General features: G+C 42.3%; 1 protein-coding gene across 1 annotated transcript in view; it reads left to right on the top strand.

Annotated features, from left to right (window-relative positions):
* Positions 1 to 19550, top strand: part of RAB27B (RAB27B, member RAS oncogene family) — a 265433-nt gene that overhangs the window by 102862 nt on the left and 143021 nt on the right. The window contains exon 2 of the mRNA XM_077282509.1: positions 11571 to 11619. The gene's annotated coding sequence lies outside the window, so the exon portion shown is untranslated. The remainder of the gene's footprint in view (positions 1 to 11570; positions 11620 to 19550) is intronic.

The raw sequence follows: 19550 nt of genomic DNA, 5'->3' as shown, positions 1-19550 counted from the left end.
GAATCACCTCCTGATGCACAGGAGTCATGCACATGGTCACTTGAGTCCAATATTGAGGCTTATTCTCAGCCAATGGTGTAGCATCAATTCCCCTCAGTGGAATAGGGAATTCCAAAGGCTCCAGGACAAAACCACAGCGCCTGGCAAACGCCAAATCCATCAGATTCAGGGCGGCACCTGAATCCACAAAAGCCATAACCGAGTAGGATGACAAAGAACAAATTAAAGTAACAGACAAAATGAATTTAGGCTGTATAGTACCAATGGTGACAGGTTTAGCGATTTTTTTAACGCGCTTAGAGCATGCTGAGATAACATGAGTAGAATCACCAGAGTAAAAACACAACCCATTTTGACGTCTATGATTTTGCCACTCAATTCTGGTCAGAACTCGGTCACATTGCATAGACTCAGGTCTCTGTTCAGAAAACACCGCCAGATGGTGCGCAGATTTGCGCTCCCGCAAACGCCGATCAATCTGAATGGCCAAAGCCATTGAGTCATTCAGACTTGCAGGCGTGGGGAACCCCACCATAACATTCTTAATGGTTTCAGAAAGACCTTCTCTGAAATTTGCAGCCAGGGCACACTCATTCCATTGAGTAAGCACCGACCATTTCCGAAATTTTTGACAATACACCTCAGCTTCATCCTGGCCCTGAGAAAGAGCCAGCAAGGCCTTTTCTGCCTGGTTCTCAAGATTAGGTTCCTCATAAAGTAATCCAAGCGCCAGAAAAAACGCATCCACATTCAGCAATGCAGGATCTCCTGGCACCAGAGAGAAAGCCCAATCTTGAGGGTCGCCACGTAACAAGGAGATAATAATTCTAACTTGCTGAGCGGAATCACCAGAGGAACGAGGTCTCAAAGATAGAAATAATTTACAATTATTCTAAAAATTCAGAAACATAGATCTATCTCCAGAAAACAACTCAGGAATAGGTATTTTTGGCTCTGACATAGGGTTATGAACAACAAAATCCTGAATGCTTTGCACCCTTGCAGCAAGATGATCCACACTAGAAGTCAGACTCTGAATATCCATGTCTGCAGCTGAACACAAAACCACCCAGAGATTAAGGGGATGAGAGAAGCTGGACAGACTGCAGCAAAGATAGAGAGAGGAAAAAAAAAAAAAATTGTACTCAGGGCTTCTCTTATCCCACTTCTGTGATGCATTAAACACTTTTCGGCCTGCTGTACTCTTATGATCCTAGTGGCTGAGGATCGCAAAACGGACTAGCTAAGTAAATGAAATTAGACACTAGCTCTAGGGAGGTGGTAACTGGACTGACCGCAAATCTGATCCTAACCAACACACTAAAGGTAGCCGGTGAACGTACCTAAATTCCTGGACGTCTCGACGCAGCCTGAGAAACTATCTACTCCTGGAGGGAAAGTAAGACCTCACTTGCCTCAAGAGAAATCACCCCAAAGATATAGAAAAGCCCCCAACAAATAATAACGGTGAGGTAAGGGGAAAACACAAACGTAGAATGAAAACAGATTCAGCAAATGAGGCCCTCTAATACTAGATAGCAGAAGACAGATAGGGAACTGTGCGGTCAGTTAAAAAACCCTATACAAAATATCCACGCTGAGAATACAAGAACCCCCACACCAACTAACGGTGTGAGGGGAGAAACTCAGCCCCCTAGAGCTACCAGCAAGCAAGGAAATCACATATTAGCAAGCTGGAAAAGAAACAAAAATAAAGCAAGAAACATATGACCACTGATGGTCAAAAATGAACCAAGCAAAACTTAGCTTCTCTTGAAGAGACTGATAACGAAAGACTGCAGGAGAGCTCCAAAATGGCACTGAAGACATTGACAGCAGGCAAGGAATAATGGTCCAGGTGAGCTAAATAGCAAACCTGAATAGCAAGTAACGAAACAGCTGATTCCAGCCAAAGAGCCGCAGTAAAACAAAAAGGCCACTAGAGGGAGACAAAACAGAGAACTCACATAGTGTTCACAACAGATAAATATCTGTTAAGGGATGAACTTGGTCGATCATAATTAGTGTTGAGCATTCCGATACCGCAAGTATCGGGTATCGGCCGATATTTGCTGTATCGGAATTCCGATACCGAGATCCGATACTTTTGTGGTATCGGGTATCGGTATCGAAACAACATTAATGTGTAAAAGAAAGAATTAAAATAAAAAATATTGCTATACTCACCTCTCCGACGCAGCCTGGACCTCACCGAGGGAACCGGCAGCATTCTTTGCTTAAAATGCGCGCTTTTCCTTCCTTCCGTGACGTCACGGCTTCTGATTGGTCGCGTGCCGCCCATGTGGCCGCGACGCGACCAATCACAGCAAGCCGTGATGTAATTTTCAGGTCCTTCTAGGCATTCAGTATTTTAAAATTACGTTCCGGCTTTGTGATTGGTCGCGTCGCGGTCACATGGGCGACGCGACCAATCACAAGCCGTGACGTCATGGGAGGCAGGAGACGCGCGCATTTTAAAATGCGCGCGTGTCCAGCCTCCCGTGACGTCACGGCTTGTGATTGGTCGCGTCGCCCATGTGACCGCGACGCGACCAATCACAAGCCAGAACGTAATTTTAAAATCCTGAAGGACCTGAAATTACGTCACGGCTTGCTGTGATTGGTTGCGTCGCGGCCACATGGGCGACGCGACCAATCACAAGCCGTGACGTCACGGGAGGCTGGACACGCGCGCATTTTAAAATGCGCGCGTCTCCTGCCTCCCGTGACGTCACGGCTTGTGATTGGTCGCGTCGCCCATGTGACCGCGACGTGACCAATCACAAAGCCGGAACGTAATTTTAAAATACTGAATGCCTAGAAGGACCTGAAAATTACGTCACGGCTTGCTGTGATTGGTCGCGTCGCGGTCACATGGGCGGCACGCGACCAATCAGAAGCCGTGACGTCACGGAAGGAAGAAAAAGCGCGCATTTTAAGCAAAGAACGCTGCCGGTTCCCTCGGTAAGGTCCAGGCTGCGTCGGAGAGGTGAGTATAGCAATATTTTTTATTTTAATTCTTTATTTTACACATTAATATGGTTCCCAGGGCCTGAAGGAGAGTTTCCTCTCCTTCAGACCCTGGGAACCATCAGGAATACCGTCCGATACATGAGTCCCATTGACTTGTATTGGTATCGGGTATCGGTATCGGATTAGATCCGATACTTTGCCGGTATCGGCCGATACTTTCCGATACCGATACTTTCAAGTATCGGACGGTATCGCTCAACACTAATCATAATGCATAAGTCTGCCCTACTATCTAAATATTGCATAGGTATCAAAGGACCAGGGGTGCTAAGAAAACATCCCTCACCGTTTGTTTACCTCCACCAGCCTGGCCTATTCAGGTCCAACATGGGGGTTCATTGATTCATGCTACATGGAGCTGCAGGAATCTTGATTCATCTGACCAGGCAATGTTCTTTCTCTGCCCAGGTGATCCAAATTTTGCTGTTTTTCCCATTACAATCTTCCTAGGCTAGTCGTCTACTATCGCCCATCCATGGTAAGGGGTGACAAATTGTGTGCTTGGACACGGTAGTTGGAAACCAATATTGCATTTGGCTACACTTTCTTTGATTGTGCGCTGCCTGATTTTCTAGAGCTTACTGATGTGTTCCTCTATCGATTTCTTCTGTCTCTCCCTTTTGACGTGCAGTTTGCTCACAACTTGATCCTACATGGAGGACCTTTTCCACATCTAAGCTTAAGCCCAAACTATATAGTTCCATCCATGGCACCACCTAACATATAGTATAGATTGTTCCAATGATTGATTAATCTTCCGATCATTTTATCTGTAGCTCTATTCAATACTGCTGATTTTTAAATGTCATGATTTACGTCTTCTTTAGTGATGAGTGAGTGTACTCGTTGCTTGGGTTTTCCCCAGCACGCTCGGGTGACCTCTCGGAGATTTCGTTTTCATCTCAACAGCTGAATGATTTACAGCTATTAGCCAGCTTGATTACATGTGGGGATTCCCTAGCAACCAGGTAACCCCCACATGTACTCAGGCTGGCTAGTAGCTGTAAATCACTCAACTGCCGTGATGAAAACTAAATCTCCAGCACTAACAAATCCTCGGAGGTCACCCGAGCGTGCTGGGGAAAACCCAAGCAACGAGTAAACTCGCTCGTCACTAGTCTACTCTCTGTAATAGTGCTATGCCACCATTTATATAGGGAATGGTTAATTGACGCTGCATTATGAATTTACTTTTTTTATTATTATTGTATGCATGATTCTTCTGAACAGATTCTCTGTTTGATTTGCCGTTGCATGAGAGATACTTGTTTCCTGTTTTTAGCCTCTTGCTACCTGTTTACATCTGGAATATTATTATTTTTAGGGGGGCTTCCCAGGTGTCCAAAACACGACCAGGACAGATTTATTTTTTTCAAAAACTATCAGTTAAAGTTCTTATGAAATTACTTCAAGCAGATACAGTGGACATAAAAGGTCTACACACCACGATTAAAATGCCAGGTTTTTGTCCTGCAAAAAAAAAAAATCATACCAAAAAGAATCATGTCGAATTTTTTTTTCACCTTTAATGTCACCCATAATCTGTACAAGTCAATTGAAAAATAAACAAAAATCTTTTCGGGTGGAGAAGTAAAAATAATGGAGCGTCGCCGCAAGGTAAACAGACATGCTGCGTTCTAAAAAGACGCGGCGCATGTCCGTAAACGCAGGGCCGCTGGGTGCGTGTTCGCACGCATAGTGGAGACGGGATTTCACACTGTGCTGTAACATCTGGACGCTGTGGGTTGAACGCAGCGTTCAGTCCGCAGCTAATGCAGATGTAAACCGGCCCGTGGACACAGACCCTCATACTTTGTTGAAGTACCTTTTGAATTTGGAAGTATACTCAAGGTTGTTTTCATGCTAAAAGGTGAAATTCCTTTTCATCTTCAGCATTTTGGCAAAAACCCTAAAGGTTTTGTTGCAAAATTGACTGATATTTGGATCTGTTCATAATTCCCTCCACCCTGACTAAAGCCCCAAGTTCCAGCTGCCGAAAATCAACTCCAAAGCATAAGGCTGTGTGCACACGTTCCGGATTTTTCGCGGGGTTTTTTTTCCGCGTTTTTTCGCTATACAAAACGCATAAAAAACGCATACATATGCATCCCATCATTTAGAATGCATTCCGCAATTTTTGTGCATATGTTATGTATATCGCGGTAAAAAACGCAGCATGTTCATTAATTTTGCGGATTTCCCACTATATTGTTGCATTGGGAACCTCCGGAAAAATCTGCAAAAAAACCGCACAGAAAACGCCCAAAAAAAACGCATGCGGATTTCTTGCAGAAAATGTCCGGTTTTGTTCAGGAAATTTCTGCAAGAAATCCTGATGTGTGCACATAGCCTTTTGCTGTCTCCACCATGCTTCACTGTGGGTATAGTGCTCCTTTGGTGTTGTTCAGTGTTGGCTTTGCACCAAACATAACTTTTGGAATTTTGGCCAAAAAGTTTAACCTTCCTCTCATCAGATCATAACACGTTTTCCCAAATGCTTTTGCCAGACTTGATGTCGATTTTGGCAAAACATTGTCGGGCTTGGACGTACGCGATTTGCATACTTCTGGCCACATTTCGGCTAGACTTGGGTGGCATCACTCAATATGTGACAGGACAGGACTGGAGCAGTGGTGGATGGTATAGCAGAACAGGATCAGTGATGACTGATGAAGCAGAGCTGGATATGTGATTATTAGTGAAGCAGAGTAATAGAGAAATAACTGAGTCATTAACACACTGTAGCACATAATTGTACTGAAATGTAGCGGTGTCAGTACAATCATGCAGCAGAGCTAACCTGACGATGCAGCAGAGTGGAGTTGACCCTACAAATGTTGCATGGTTGACCCGGCGATATAGCAGAGTTGATACAGTGATGTAGGATTGATGGAAAAAATTAGTACTATGGTGGTACAGTGTAGCAGAACTGGAACAGTGATGTAGCAGAGTTGAGTAGTGGAAGGAATCCAAGTATCTCAAATATCCAGGTGTGATCTTGGTCAATAAGCCAGACTATATGGCCTGTGAGAGTCACAGATGTGCCTCTGATTGCAATGTGGAGGAGAGGAGACATGGCTGGCCGGCAAAGGGAGACGGCGGGAAGATCTACTCTAGAGGAGTACGCAGGGTTGGTGCATGCATTTTGGGTTTTCACCCGATCATATTCCCTATGGAAGATAGTCAGTCTGTGCAATTTACTAATATACAGGAACTTTAGCAATATGAGTATTTATCATAAATCTACAATGAATCCTCTATAAACTTTCTACTTATTTGCAGTTTTACATTTCTTCCTGAAATTACGTTTCTGCTGATTCTGGAGAAACTTCACTTGAAAGTGTAATTTATTCTAATATTATACACAGCAGACAGACCGCCTCGTATTCACACTTGCATAATTTTTGCATAAACTGTATATTTAATTTATTCTTGCTGTTACGAGCGATCGGAACATGTGCACAACGCTGCAAAAAATGCGTAGAAAAATCCCACAAATATGCCATACAGCGAATGGAAAAAAGCTTAAAGGGGTAGGCCAGGATTAGAAAAACATCCTATTTAACCCCTTTACTATTTTTTTTTTACCTAATGTAAATGCTGCTGTTCTCCTGAATCCGGCGATGTTTTTCTCTTGTTCCTGCGCCTCACCGTTCCTGAGATATGGCCCTCTTTTCCCTGTATATAAAGCTAGTCAGTTTAGCCAAGTGGGAATGGCCTCAACTGCGCTCAGCAGGTGTCTTCTTCAGGACCACACCCAGTTGGTTAAATACAGTAACTCATCATTACTAATACTGAAAAAAAAAAAAAAAAAGTATTGTGATCCTATAATCTGACTAAAGTGCCATTTATAGTGTAAAATGCCATTCATAATAAATATTTAAGTGACGCTACTGCCGCTTAAAGTGGGGAATGGGAACTACAACCGGAGTAATCCTCACGCACTGTGATTAGTTATAACATCTGATCACTGAGACACATCTCCTTTAACTGGTGAACGTTATATTGGCAAAATCAATTGATGGGGCGATGACTATGAAAAGGAGAGTTAAATCAACAGTTGGTTTGGCCACTAGTAGAGATTTAGAGGACCTCTCATCACTCTCGATAGTTCTGGTGTCACGAGCATACCGTGACAGAGAGGGGCCAGAAGACCACGGTGTCTGGTTTCACGCAATTTGTTCAGTTTAAGCTCCTGGATTTTTCGTACATGGATTGTCTCAGCTGTTCAGTGTTGGACATTCCCCTCTGCTATATAGGCTGGCCTCTGGCACTTAGGAATTGCCAATGTTAGTTCTTACTACTTGGTTATGGAGTTGAAGGTGAAGTTCGTGGTTGGAATTGGGGTTTGGTGATTTGTTCAGGAGATTGTTGCTTGGAGTTTTGTATGTGTGCACATGGGCATTACTTGGGGATACTTTAGACGTTGACTACTGCCTCATTCATTATACTATCCTTGCATCTGGGGTTTGTGGATAACAAGATGGGATGCTGCAGCAAATAGATGAGTACAAATCTGAGATATTGCATTGCCTTTCTTTTTAAAGAGACGATTGTGTCTTTGCATTATGCATTTTTATGCTGTGGTATCTTGCACTAATTGATCTCTCTGTATCTGGAAAACCCCATATGGCTATTATTGTTTGAACAATGATTTATATATTTGTCGCATCCAGACGCTGATTAGCGCATGATCCATCATTTTATCCTTATATTTGGTTGTGTAAGGGAACAGGATGGGACACTGCAACAAATAGATGGGTGCATGTATTTGAAACGTAGCATTGCCTTTTTGTTTAAATAAGGCGATTGCGCCTTCACACTATGAACTTGTATACTGTGGTATCTTCGCTTGGACAAAAAATTATTTTTGCATTCTGTCGACCCGTATATTTATCTTGAACTAAAAATATTGAGTTACTTATCAGTCTATTACGGTGACAATTACTGACTAAGTGACATCTGATTTATTTTTTGATTTTTTGTTTTTTTCCTTTATATATTTATTGCTTAATTATTTTTGTGTGTTTTGTTTATATATTTTTTTAGTTTTTCCTACAGGTACCAGGGTGTTTTTGGGACACTTCTATTTTCTATCTCCATTGCAGGGACTTTAAGGGACCCTAGGGTCAGCCATCGAGGAGTGGGGGCACCTACTGCTGAAAATTAGGGTGTCTACCTCCACTGCCAGGCAGGTGTGCTTATAGGGACTATTTATAGGGTTCACCAGAATTCCTGTATTGCAGGGATCTTTAGGGACTTAAAGGGTGAGCCGTCGAGGAGTGGGGGTGCCTACCGCAGACACTCAGGGTGCCAACCTCCACTGCCAGGCAGGGCTCAGTATAGTTACCCTTCAGGGTCCAACAGGTACACACTTTGTCTTCTCAATTTGTATTGTCATTATGAAAAATAGAGTTTTTTAACTTTTTTCTATTAAAAGTTATATTTTAGGGATCTTGTTGTTCTTTGATTTTTTGTGTTTTTCTAGGATTCTGATTCATTATATGTGGTTTTTTGCTTTATGTGTGCACATCCTCATCCTTTCCTATTTGGTTTCTCCTTCCTTTAACTCTCTTGTGTCCCCTCTGTTATTTGGTGTGAGTATTTTGTATTGTTGGTATTTTCATTTATCCCTGTCCGACTTCCCTTGCTTGTCTGGTTAGTGTAATTCTATACACTACGGCCTCACACCTCTCTTGATTAGGGACGGGACCGACAAGGGTTAATATGAGTATAGCAAAGCACGTGACACCGGCATCTGCACCTTCAGGAGTAATTATTGCTGTATTTTGTATTTATTTTCTTGCACTAATGTTACTTTGCAGATGAGCAGTGTAATTGCCGTGTCGCATTCGTCTGCGCCATTCGGCAGCATATAATTATTAGTGACATTCCATTAAAACGCTCATGCAGAGTTCATACAATTTTTATATACTTTTCAGATATCCTCGGTTTGCTAAGGACACATTTGCCCTGGATCATTATAATCTCACCCTACAATTTACTGCTCATTTTTCTGTCCGCTAAATAATCATGTCGACTTATTCAGCCCCTTATAGCCGAGTAATAAATTCTCTAGTTGATCATAAATGTTCTTGCACTCTTTATTTACCCTGCAATTGACTCGTTAGAGGAGCAGTTGGTGCTCCAGAGCAGCGCTTCCTGGTGTGCGCCACCTACTATAGAAAGCTGCAATCATATTGGAGTCTATCTTTGGTCACCCGGCGAAAAGTGAATTTGGCACAAAATAAAAAAATGCTCTTTTTTTTTGTCTTTAACAAGTATTTGCAACATTTTATTACCAAAAATCGCAAAAACTGCATCACATTGAAAACTGTGCCAAAAAAGTGCGACTTTTGGTAAAAGTCGCATTTCACGAATCAACATCTGGATGAGCAAAGTTGTCTCGGAAAAATAATAATACAAAAATAAACTTAAAAAAGAAAGACAACGTAAAAAGCCACTAAAAAGGAACAATTTGCTCCAGAAAAGTGGAGAAATGACATATATTAGTTGTTGTCCAACTTTTTTAGGTCACAGTAAAAAAGCCTACAAGTAACCAATGCCAAAGACTATGTGCACACAGAATTTTTTTCGCGGCACTTCTGCAGAAGCCGCCCGAAGAATGAATGTCATAAGTCTTTTGACCACTCCAAGTTATCCGAAACCTGAAGATGTAAAAAAAAAAAAAAAAGTAACAAAAGGCTGAACATATGCACAGGAAGTTGACTTTCCATAGACGTTCATATGTTTACTCTTTTGAACGTTTTTTTTTATAGGTTTTAAGGCAGTTCCCATGGCAGAAAACACTTCAAAAAGACGTCCTGTGAAGAGAAACTCACAAAGTTTTGAATTTTTGAGAAGGATTTGGAGTGTTTCCGATCAGTTTCTGCTCCTAAAACTCCTAAAAAGACCAAAAAATATCTTGGTGTGCACATAGCCTTACAGTGCCATTGACGTTTTTACTATTTTTTTCACTTTTTTCTGTAACAAATTGTGATTTTGTTTTTTACTCCTTTTGTTAGAAATGTGACTTATCTTTTTCTTCTGTGACACTTTAGGTAACTGTTTTCTTCTGTGACACATTCTTTAACATATTTTATGGTAAAAAAAAATACTCATGATCCTAATTATGTCTTTTTTTTTAGGTTAGATTTTCCAATTTTGTACTTTTTTTTTAGTAAAAAGAATTAGTCAATAGCCAATAGTAAGATAAAAGTTAGATTTTTATTTTTTTTTAGTTGAGGGCTTCTGAATTGTGCAATGAATCTCCTGTTTTTCATGCATGGCTATTCTATATCTTGGACTCAATTTGATTACAGTTTGATTCCATCAGAAATGAGCAAATTGATTTTTAACAAATTTCATGTCACAGGGGTGTCACGATCCCCTGGAAGACCTGGAGTTAGACGATCCCGTCGGGTAATGAATCGCAGGTCTTTTTTTTAGAGATGGTGTTATTTTTGTACCCTATTAAATAGATTTAGTTTCTTCTGCTGCTGAAGAGGTTAACAATCCTTTCTATGCCGGTCAGAAACATGCAGCGCCATTTCAGCTGCTTCTGATCTGGTCATTACCTCTTCCTATAAAAACTGGTTAGACCTTTTTGTCCCTGCTAGTAAAGATTTGTCTTCCTGTGCTATATGCTAAATCTAAGTGGTTGGAGTGAAGTTATTGAAGTAGTGATCTGTGGTTTGCTATAGTTCGTGCGTGTTTATCACCTGGTCCCTGTTCCCGTTTAGTTTATTCCTCCCTGTCCCTATCCTCCTCCCTATCGTTGGTCAGTGCTTTTGTATGATTGAGGTTTTCTGTTATCCCTGTTTTGTCTTTGTGTCTTGTTTACATTACATTTATGTCCTTTGCCTCATGGGTTGGGGGAAGGGACAGACAAGGGTTTAACGGTAGCATAGTAAGGTCGGATACTCTGGTCTCTCTACCTTCAAGAGTACTCCTGAGATAGTTAGGGTCCCTGTTCCAGGGACAGTTTGAGGCCCCTCTTCCTTACTGAAGACCATCTCAGCGTGACATTTCCAGAACAATTTGGATTTTCCAGAGTCTGAATTCTTCAGGATCCAATTTGCACAAAAATCAGCAGGATGTGTAAAAAAATTAGTTCACTTAAATGAATGTAGTTAGAGCTTCGTAGACCCCTACGTCCATAAGATGAGTGAGCTACAGCTCCTGCATGCTCCCTGGACTGGACAGTTTTGATGTTGCGATGCCAAATTCTGCACTAGAGGGGCAAAAGTGCTGCATTGAGGGATGCCGTCCCTTCTTTGACCTAAAGATTGGGCATTACTGTGAGGTTCTGGAAAAACATTTATCTCAGACTTTTAGTGCCTGTAGTTTGCTGGGTAAAGTATGGATGATGTACCAAGCTTTATACAGTGGGAGCGCTCAAACCATAGAGCAGTGCCACATTGAGTATCATGGATGTCCAGTAGAGTGCTACCACTGTAGATGACCTCTGCTGTGCGAGCTGATAATTTTGCCGGTGCCTTCGTTCATCTGATTGTGTGACATTTTTCATTTCACAGATATCCAGAGGGTCTGAACTGTCCTTTGCTACGAGGTGAAATTTTCAAGGTAAGTCAAGTGTTACAAATACAATTACTGGTGAACCTCTGATGAACAGAAATGCAGAGCTGTGAAGAAAGAGGCAGCACTGAGGACACTCAGATCTAGTAAAAATATGTCCATAAAAGTGTTGTGTGGCCACAGCAATGCATTATCACTGAACTGATGCTTACAATTTATTATATTTGCACCAGGCCCTGGGTGTGAATCCTATACCGCACCCCATATAGATACACATCTGGATGATTACATCTATTTCACAAGATGCTTTTATAATTGCTTTCAAGAGCAGGAATGATACAAAGTCATATTCAATTTTGTGTACAAGACTCCGTTCATGGATGTACTGTGACATCACTGTGTGTATTATCCCTGTACTGTGACATCACTGTGTGTATTATCCCTGTACTGTGACATCACTGTGTGTATTATCTCTGTACTGTGACATTACTGTGTATTATCCCTGTACTGTGACATCACTGTGTGTATTATCTCTGTACTGTGACATCACTGTGTGTATTATCCCTTTACTGTGACATCACTGTGTGTATTATCTCTGTACTGTGACATTACTGTGTATTATCCCTGTACTGTGACATCACTGTGTGTATTATCCCTGTACTCTGACATCACTGTGTGTATTATCCCTGTACTGTGACATCACTGTGTGTATTATCTCTGTACTGTGACATCACTGTGTGTGTTATCTCTGTACTGTGACATCACTGTGTGTATTATCCCTGTACTGTGACATCGCTGTGTGTATTATCTCTGTACTGTGACATTACTGTGTGTATTATCCCTGTACTGTGAAACCACTGTGTGTATTATCTCTGTACTGTGACATCACTGTGTGTATTATCTCTGTACTGTGACATCACTGTGTGTATTATCCCTGTACTGTGACATTGCTGTGTGTATTATCTCTGTACTGTGACATTACTGTGTATTATCCCTGTACTGTGACATCACTGTGTGTATTATCCCTGTACTGTGACATCACTGTGTGTATTATCTCTGTACTTTGACATCGCTGTGTGTATTATCTCTGTACTGTGACCTCACTGTGTGTATTATCTCTGTACTGTGACATCACTGTGTGTATTATCTCTGTACTGTGACATCACTGTGTGTATTATCTCTGTACTGTGACATCACCATATATATTATCCCTGTACTGTGACATCGCTGTGTGTATTATCCCTGTACTGTGACATCACTCTGTGTATTATCCCTATACTGTGACATCACTGTGTGTATTATCCCTGTACTGTGACATCACTGTGTGTATTATCCCTGTACTGTGACATCAGTGTGTGTATTATCCCTATACTGTGACATCACTGTGTGTATTATCCCTGTACTGTGACATCGCTGTGTGTATTATCTCTGTACTGTGACATCACTTTGTGTATTATCCCTGTACTGTGACATCACTGTGTGTAGTATCCCTGTACTGTGACATCGCTGTGTGTATTATCTCTGTACTGTGACATCACTGTGCGAATTACCCTGTACTGTGACATCACTGTGTGTAGTATCCCTGTACTGTGACATCGCTGTGTGTATTATCTCTGTACTGTGACATCACTGTGTGTATTATCCCTGTACTGTGACATCACCATATATATTATCCCTGTACTGTGACATCGCTGTGTGTAGTATCCCTGTACTGTGACATCACTCTGTGTATTATCCCTATACTGTGACATCACTGTGTATTATCCCTATACTGTGACATCACTGTGTGTATTATCTCTGTACTGTGACATCACTTTGTGTATTATCCCTGTTCTGTGGCATCACTGTGTGTATTATCCCTGTACTGTGACATCGCTGTGTGTATTATCCCTGTACTGTGACATCACTCTGTGTATTATCCCTATACTGTGACATCACTGTGTATTATCCCTATACTGTGACATCACTGTGTGTATTATCTCTGTACTGTGACATCACTTTGTGTATTATCCCTGTTCTGTGGCATCACTGTGTGTATTATTCCTGTAGTGTGTTTTTTTTTTATACAATTTTGCCATTTTTTTTATGTAAAAACACTCCGAAAAATGACAAAAAACACTTCAGGAAAAAAAATTCCAAAGGTCTGCTTGGAAAACTCGTCTACTTCACTTGAGTTTAAAACACATCGTGTTCCCATAGGCTCTGAGTACATGCACTCTGCGTCTTTTTGTGATAGTTGAACCCACCAGGTTTTTTAAGAGGAAGACGCTTTAGTAGCATTTTTTCTTCTTGTTGTCTCCTTTTTTTGATATTCTTACTTCTGACAATTTTTTTTCACATTTTTTTTTGTGGAGCATTTATCCAATATGTTTTACTGTCATCTGGCAAATCACACAAAAAGACACGATGCCAACTTCTGCGCATCTTTCGAGTTTTCCCGTTGTCTTCTATTATAAAGCACAGAACGAAAACGCATAAAGAATGAATCGCTCTCTACTTTTATCTGCTTGGTGCTTTAGAAACCTTCTTAAAGGACACACAAAAAAACTGAACATACGGACAGTCAGTAATTTTTACATAGAATTGCATATGTTCCTTCTTTTATTTTCTGGGAGGATTTTGGAACAGAATCGTCCTGAAAAAGACGTTGTGTCCACATACCCTAAGGGCTCATTTCCACTGGCGAGGAAAACGGACGAGTGCAATCCGATAAAAAATCGGATTGCACTCGGACCAATGTTATTCAATAGGTGTCTTTTCATTTGCGCTTTTTTTCTCAGCCGAAATCGGACTGAGAAAAAAATCGCAGCCTGCTGCGATTTGCTGCGAGTCTCGGACAAGACTCGCCAATGCAAGTCAATGGGTGCGAGAAAAAAATCGCACAGCACTCGCACCATGCGAGTTCTGTCCGATATTTACGCACCGGTGTCCTTTGAAAAGCCGGTAATTCAGCGCGGTGTACAGTAAAATCACACTGACAGGTTAGAATAGAGTAGATATATACACATAGAATGTGTATATATACATATATATATGTCAGTGAGGCACCTATATATGTATATTTATATTTAATGCAGCGCTAGATAGCATTAAAGCCGCTAATTCAATTGCCGGCTTTTCATTTCTCCTGCACAAACCCGACATGATATGAGACATGGTTTTCATACAGTAAACCATCTCATATCCCTTTTTTTTTGCATATTCCACACTACTAATGTTAGTAGTGTGTATGTGCAAAATTTGGCCGCTGTAGCTGCTCAAATAAAGGGATAAATGGCGGAATAAATTGGCGTGGGCTCCCGCGCAATTTTCTCTGCCAGAGTGGTAAAGCCAGTGACTGAGGGCAGATATTAATAGCCAGGAGAGGGTCCATGGTTATTGGCCCCCCGTGGCTAAAAACATCTGCCCCCAGCCACCCCAGAAAAGGCACATCTGGAAGATACACCTATTCTGGCACTTGGCCACTCTCTTCCCACTCCCTGTAGCGGTGGGATATGGGGTAATGAAGGGTTAATGCCACCTTGCTATTGTAAGGTGACATTAAGCCAGATTAATAATGGAGAGGCGTCAATTATGACACCTATCCATTATTAATCCAATTGTTTGAAAGGGTTAAAAAACACACACACACATGATTTAAAAGTATTTTAATGAAATAAACACACCGGTTGTTTTAATATTTTATTGCTCTCTCAATCCATTTGCTGACCCTCGCTTGGCAAAACAATAAATGCACAAGATACATACCCTCTGTTGAACCGTCACGTCCCACGAAGTAATCCATCTGAAGGGGTTAAAATAATTTACAAGCAGGAGCCCTGCAAAGGCAGCTGTGCTCGTGCTTGTAATTCCCCGGAGAATGAAGGAAATGTAGGTCATTGACCTACATTTCCTTCAGTCGCGGTGATGCGCCCCCTGGTGGATGTCCTCATATGACCTGGAGCGTGGGAAAAAGTTCCCAGGCTGCAGTTCATGAGAACATCCAGCAGGGGCGCATCACCGCGACTCAATGTAAGTACAGATCACTGCTTTCCTTTCAGCACCCGGGGGATTACAGACACTAGCGAGTGGTTTATCGCAGCTCGTGCCTGTAATATTAGTTAACCCCTTGAGATGGATTACCGCGTGGGACGTGATCGGACATCAGAAGGTATGTATATTGTGTGTTTATTATTTTGCCAAGCGAGGGTGTTGCTGATGGATTGAGAGAGCAATAAATTATTAAAACAACCTGTTTGTTTCTTTCATTAAAATAATTTTTAATAATGTGTGTGTGTTTTTTAACCCTTTCAGACAATTGGATTAATAATGGATAGGTGTCATAATTGACGCCTCTCCATTATTAATCCGGCTTAATGTCACCTTACAATAGCAAGGTGGCATTAACCCTTCATTACCCCATATCCCACCGCTACATGGGAGTGGGAAGAGAGAGGCCAAGTGCCAGAATAGGCGCATCTTCCAGATGTGCCTTTTCTGGGGTGGCTGGGGGCAGATGTTTGTAGCCGGGGGGCCAATAACCATGGACCCTCTCTAGGCTATTAATATCTGCCCTCAGTCACTGGCTTTACCACTCTGGCGGAGAAAATTGTGCGGGAGCCCACGCCAATTTTTTCCGCCATTTAACCCTTTATTTTAGCAGCTACAGCGCTGAAATTTTGCACATACACACTACTAACATTAGTAGTGTGGAATATGCAAAAAAAATGGGATATGAGATGGTTTACTGTATGTAAACCATGTCTCATATCCTGTCGGGTTTGTGAAGGAGAAGGAAAAAGCCGGCAATTGAATTAGCGGCTTTTATGCTATCTAGCGCTGCATTAAATATAAATATACATATATAGGTGTCTCACTGACATATATATATGTATATACACACATTCTATGTGTATATATCTACTCTATTCTAACCTGTCAGTGTGATTTTACTGTACACGGCGCTGAATTGCCAGCTTTTCAAAGGACACTGGTGCGTAAAAATCGGACAGCAATACGGATGTCATACGGATGATGCGATTAAAAATTGCATTGCACTCGCATGACAATCGCATACGTTGCATCCGTTTTTTCGGTCCAGATTACGGACCGATTTGTCTCTCGCCAGTGGAAATGTACCCTTATAGTCATTTGTCTCGAAGCTTTCAGTTACTGCTTTACTCAATTTACATGCTTCTAAAATGCCTGGAAGATGACACTGTTCTGTAAATTCAAGCCCTAGTTAAGGTTTCTGAGGTTCCTCATGTTATTTTTTGGGAATGAGGAGTCATACTACCATAAAACAACGTGAGAGAATAATGCCACTATACAATTGTATATAAGAGTGCGTTAGTGAACCATATAATGCTGCCATATAGTTTCGACCTAATACCCCAGTCAGAAGCTTCTCATACAGCCAAATCAAATGTCTTGAGCTTTGCACTGAGGAGAGGCAAAAGCACCGAAACACGTGTCTGCTAATTTGAGATTCTGGTTTGGCTTTTATCCTACATGACTTGTTAAAGGGTCGATATTGACTTTTAGGATAGGCGACATTCGAGTTCAAGTCCTCTTTCTTAATGAACGTGCCAAACAGATCCATAAGTGCTCTTTTGGGTATTTACTCTGCTGGTATACTTTTTTAATGCATGGGAAAGCATAGTCTGTCGCGCAATACGAGGAGATTCAGAGAATAATATTTACTGCACTTTGGGCTTCAATAGAGAGCGTATGTCGATGTCTGTTTGTATAACGACATAACCAAAGCCTTTCTTAAGAATCGCTGATCCCACAAAGCACCACGAGACCTAGGCAGGTGTTTGGCTCCAAGTCGGGGCATGCTGCGGTCAGTCGGGGGTTATAACCATGCACAATCCAATGAGTTGCTAATGTTAGGCAGTAGGGTGGTGTGTTCAGGGGTAATGTGATTAGTACGGTGGCTACACTAATGCCCTCAGGGGGGGAAACCTTTTATACTTGACAGATCCTGGAATATGAGGCACATGACACGCCGACGAGGTCTGACCGGAGGAGACGCAAGAGGCAGAAAAGTCTCTTCACATGACTCGAGCTTTTCTGTATTACTCAGATTAAACTGTTCACATCAAACTCTCTGTCTGCCTTAATCTATCAGTAGATGGAGTCATTAGGAATCAGCGGCGTGTGCTTTACAGGCCCCTGTGCCGGAGTTTAATAAGGTATGACATCACCATAAAACGGCATTACTGATTACGGAGGGGTGCAATAAGATTATAGAGACCACTAATATGATCTACCTGCTGAATACTAAGAAACATTCCTGCTGCAGTGACTTCTATAAATATCTGACCTTGTGTATCGGGCATCAAAATGAGTGAGAAATCGGCATATACAGGATTGTCCACGGATGGATGTCCTGCATATGAGAATACTCATGGCCCGTCTCCGATCTCTAACTTTATTCATGGCCCTAGCTAAACTTTAATGGAGGAGGTGCAATATTTCTTGTTAAAAGTGAGAAAAGGGATAAAGATGCAGTTTCTCTGGCTCTAAGTGAGGAGGGGGATGCAGCTGCAGTTTGTCTGGCTTTCAGTAAGGAGGGGGATGCAGCTGCAGTTTGGCTTTAATGAGGAGGGAGATGCAGCTGCAGTTTTTCTGACTTTCAGTGAGGAGGGGGATGCAGCTGCAGTTTGACTTTCAGTGAGGAGGGAGATGCAGCTGCAGTTTGTCTGGCTTTCAGTAAGGAGGGGGATGCAGCTGCAGTTTGTCTGGCTTTCAGTGAGGAGGGAGATGCAGCTGCAGTTTGGCTTTCAGCGAGGAGGGAGATGTAGCTGCAGTTTGCCTGGCTTTCAGTGAGGAGGGGGATGCAGCTGCAGTTTGTCTGGCTTTCAGTGAGGAGGGAGATACAGCTGCAGTTTGGCTTTCAGTGAGGAGGGAGATGCAGCTGCAGTTTGTCTGGCTTTCAGTGAGGAGGGAGATGCTGCTGCAGTTTGTCTGGCTTCAATGAGGAGGGAGATGCAGGTGCAGTTTGTCTGGCTTTCAGTGAGGAGGGAGATACAGCTGCAGTTTGTCTGGCTTTCAGTGCGGAGGGAGATGCAGCTGTAGTTTGTCTGGCTTTCAGTGAGGAGGGAGATGCAGCTGCTGTTTGTCTGGCTTTAATGAGGAGGGAGATGCAGCTGCAGTTTGTCTGGCTTTCAGTGAGGAGGGAAATGCAGCTGCAGTTTGTTTGGCTTTCAGTGAGGAGGGAGATGCAGCTGCAGTTTGTCTGGCTGTCAGTGAGGAGGGGGATGCAGCTGCAGTTTTTTTTTTACTCAAAGTGAGGAGGAAGATGCAGCTACAGTTTCTCTTGCTGTAAGTGAGGAGGGGGGTGTAGCTGAAGTTTCTTTTGCTGTGAGGTGGGGGATGCAGCTGCAGTATCTCTTTCATTAAAGGAGGAGAGGGATGCAACTGCAGTTTTTCTGGCTGTAAGTGAGGTTTGGGGATGCAGTTACTTTTTCTGGCCTCGAGAGAGGAGGGGAATGCAGCTCAATTTTTTCTGGCCTGAAGTGTAATGGGGTTGCAGCTGCAGTTCCTCTAGTCTTAAGGAAGGAGGGGGATGCAGCTACAGTTTCTCTGGCTGTTTCACCTGTGAAAGATGTCAGGGGCCTGGAAGCAGGAGTGGACTTGTCCATCATGAGATGTTGGTGGCTGGAGGACAGCGTAGGGGTTGATATGTTTGAGAAAGTTTTCCTAGAGTTCTTAGGGACCTTGAGTACTATAAGGTGCCATGGTAAGGTTGGAGTGTAGTCTCTGAAAGAGAGATGGTGATCTTCAAGGAGAATCATTAAAGGTGGGATGTGTGCTGAGTACCTTCAGCCTTGAAGGAGTCACAAAGGAGTCTGGTGGGAGACTTAAGTGAGACTCTGGAGCGTGTAGTTGGGGAGACTGTCTTGTGAAAGAAAACTGAACATTGTTTTTGTTCCCCTGAGCTGGTGGATCACCATAGACTCTACTGTATGCTATTTTGTTTTTCCTGTTATGCC

Source organism: Ranitomeya variabilis, chromosome 1, assembly GCF_051348905.1.
Source record: "Ranitomeya variabilis isolate aRanVar5 chromosome 1, aRanVar5.hap1, whole genome shotgun sequence".
Lineage (NCBI taxonomy): Eukaryota > Metazoa > Chordata > Amphibia > Anura > Dendrobatidae > Ranitomeya > Ranitomeya variabilis.
This window is presented reverse-complemented; position numbering and strand designations above follow the sequence as displayed.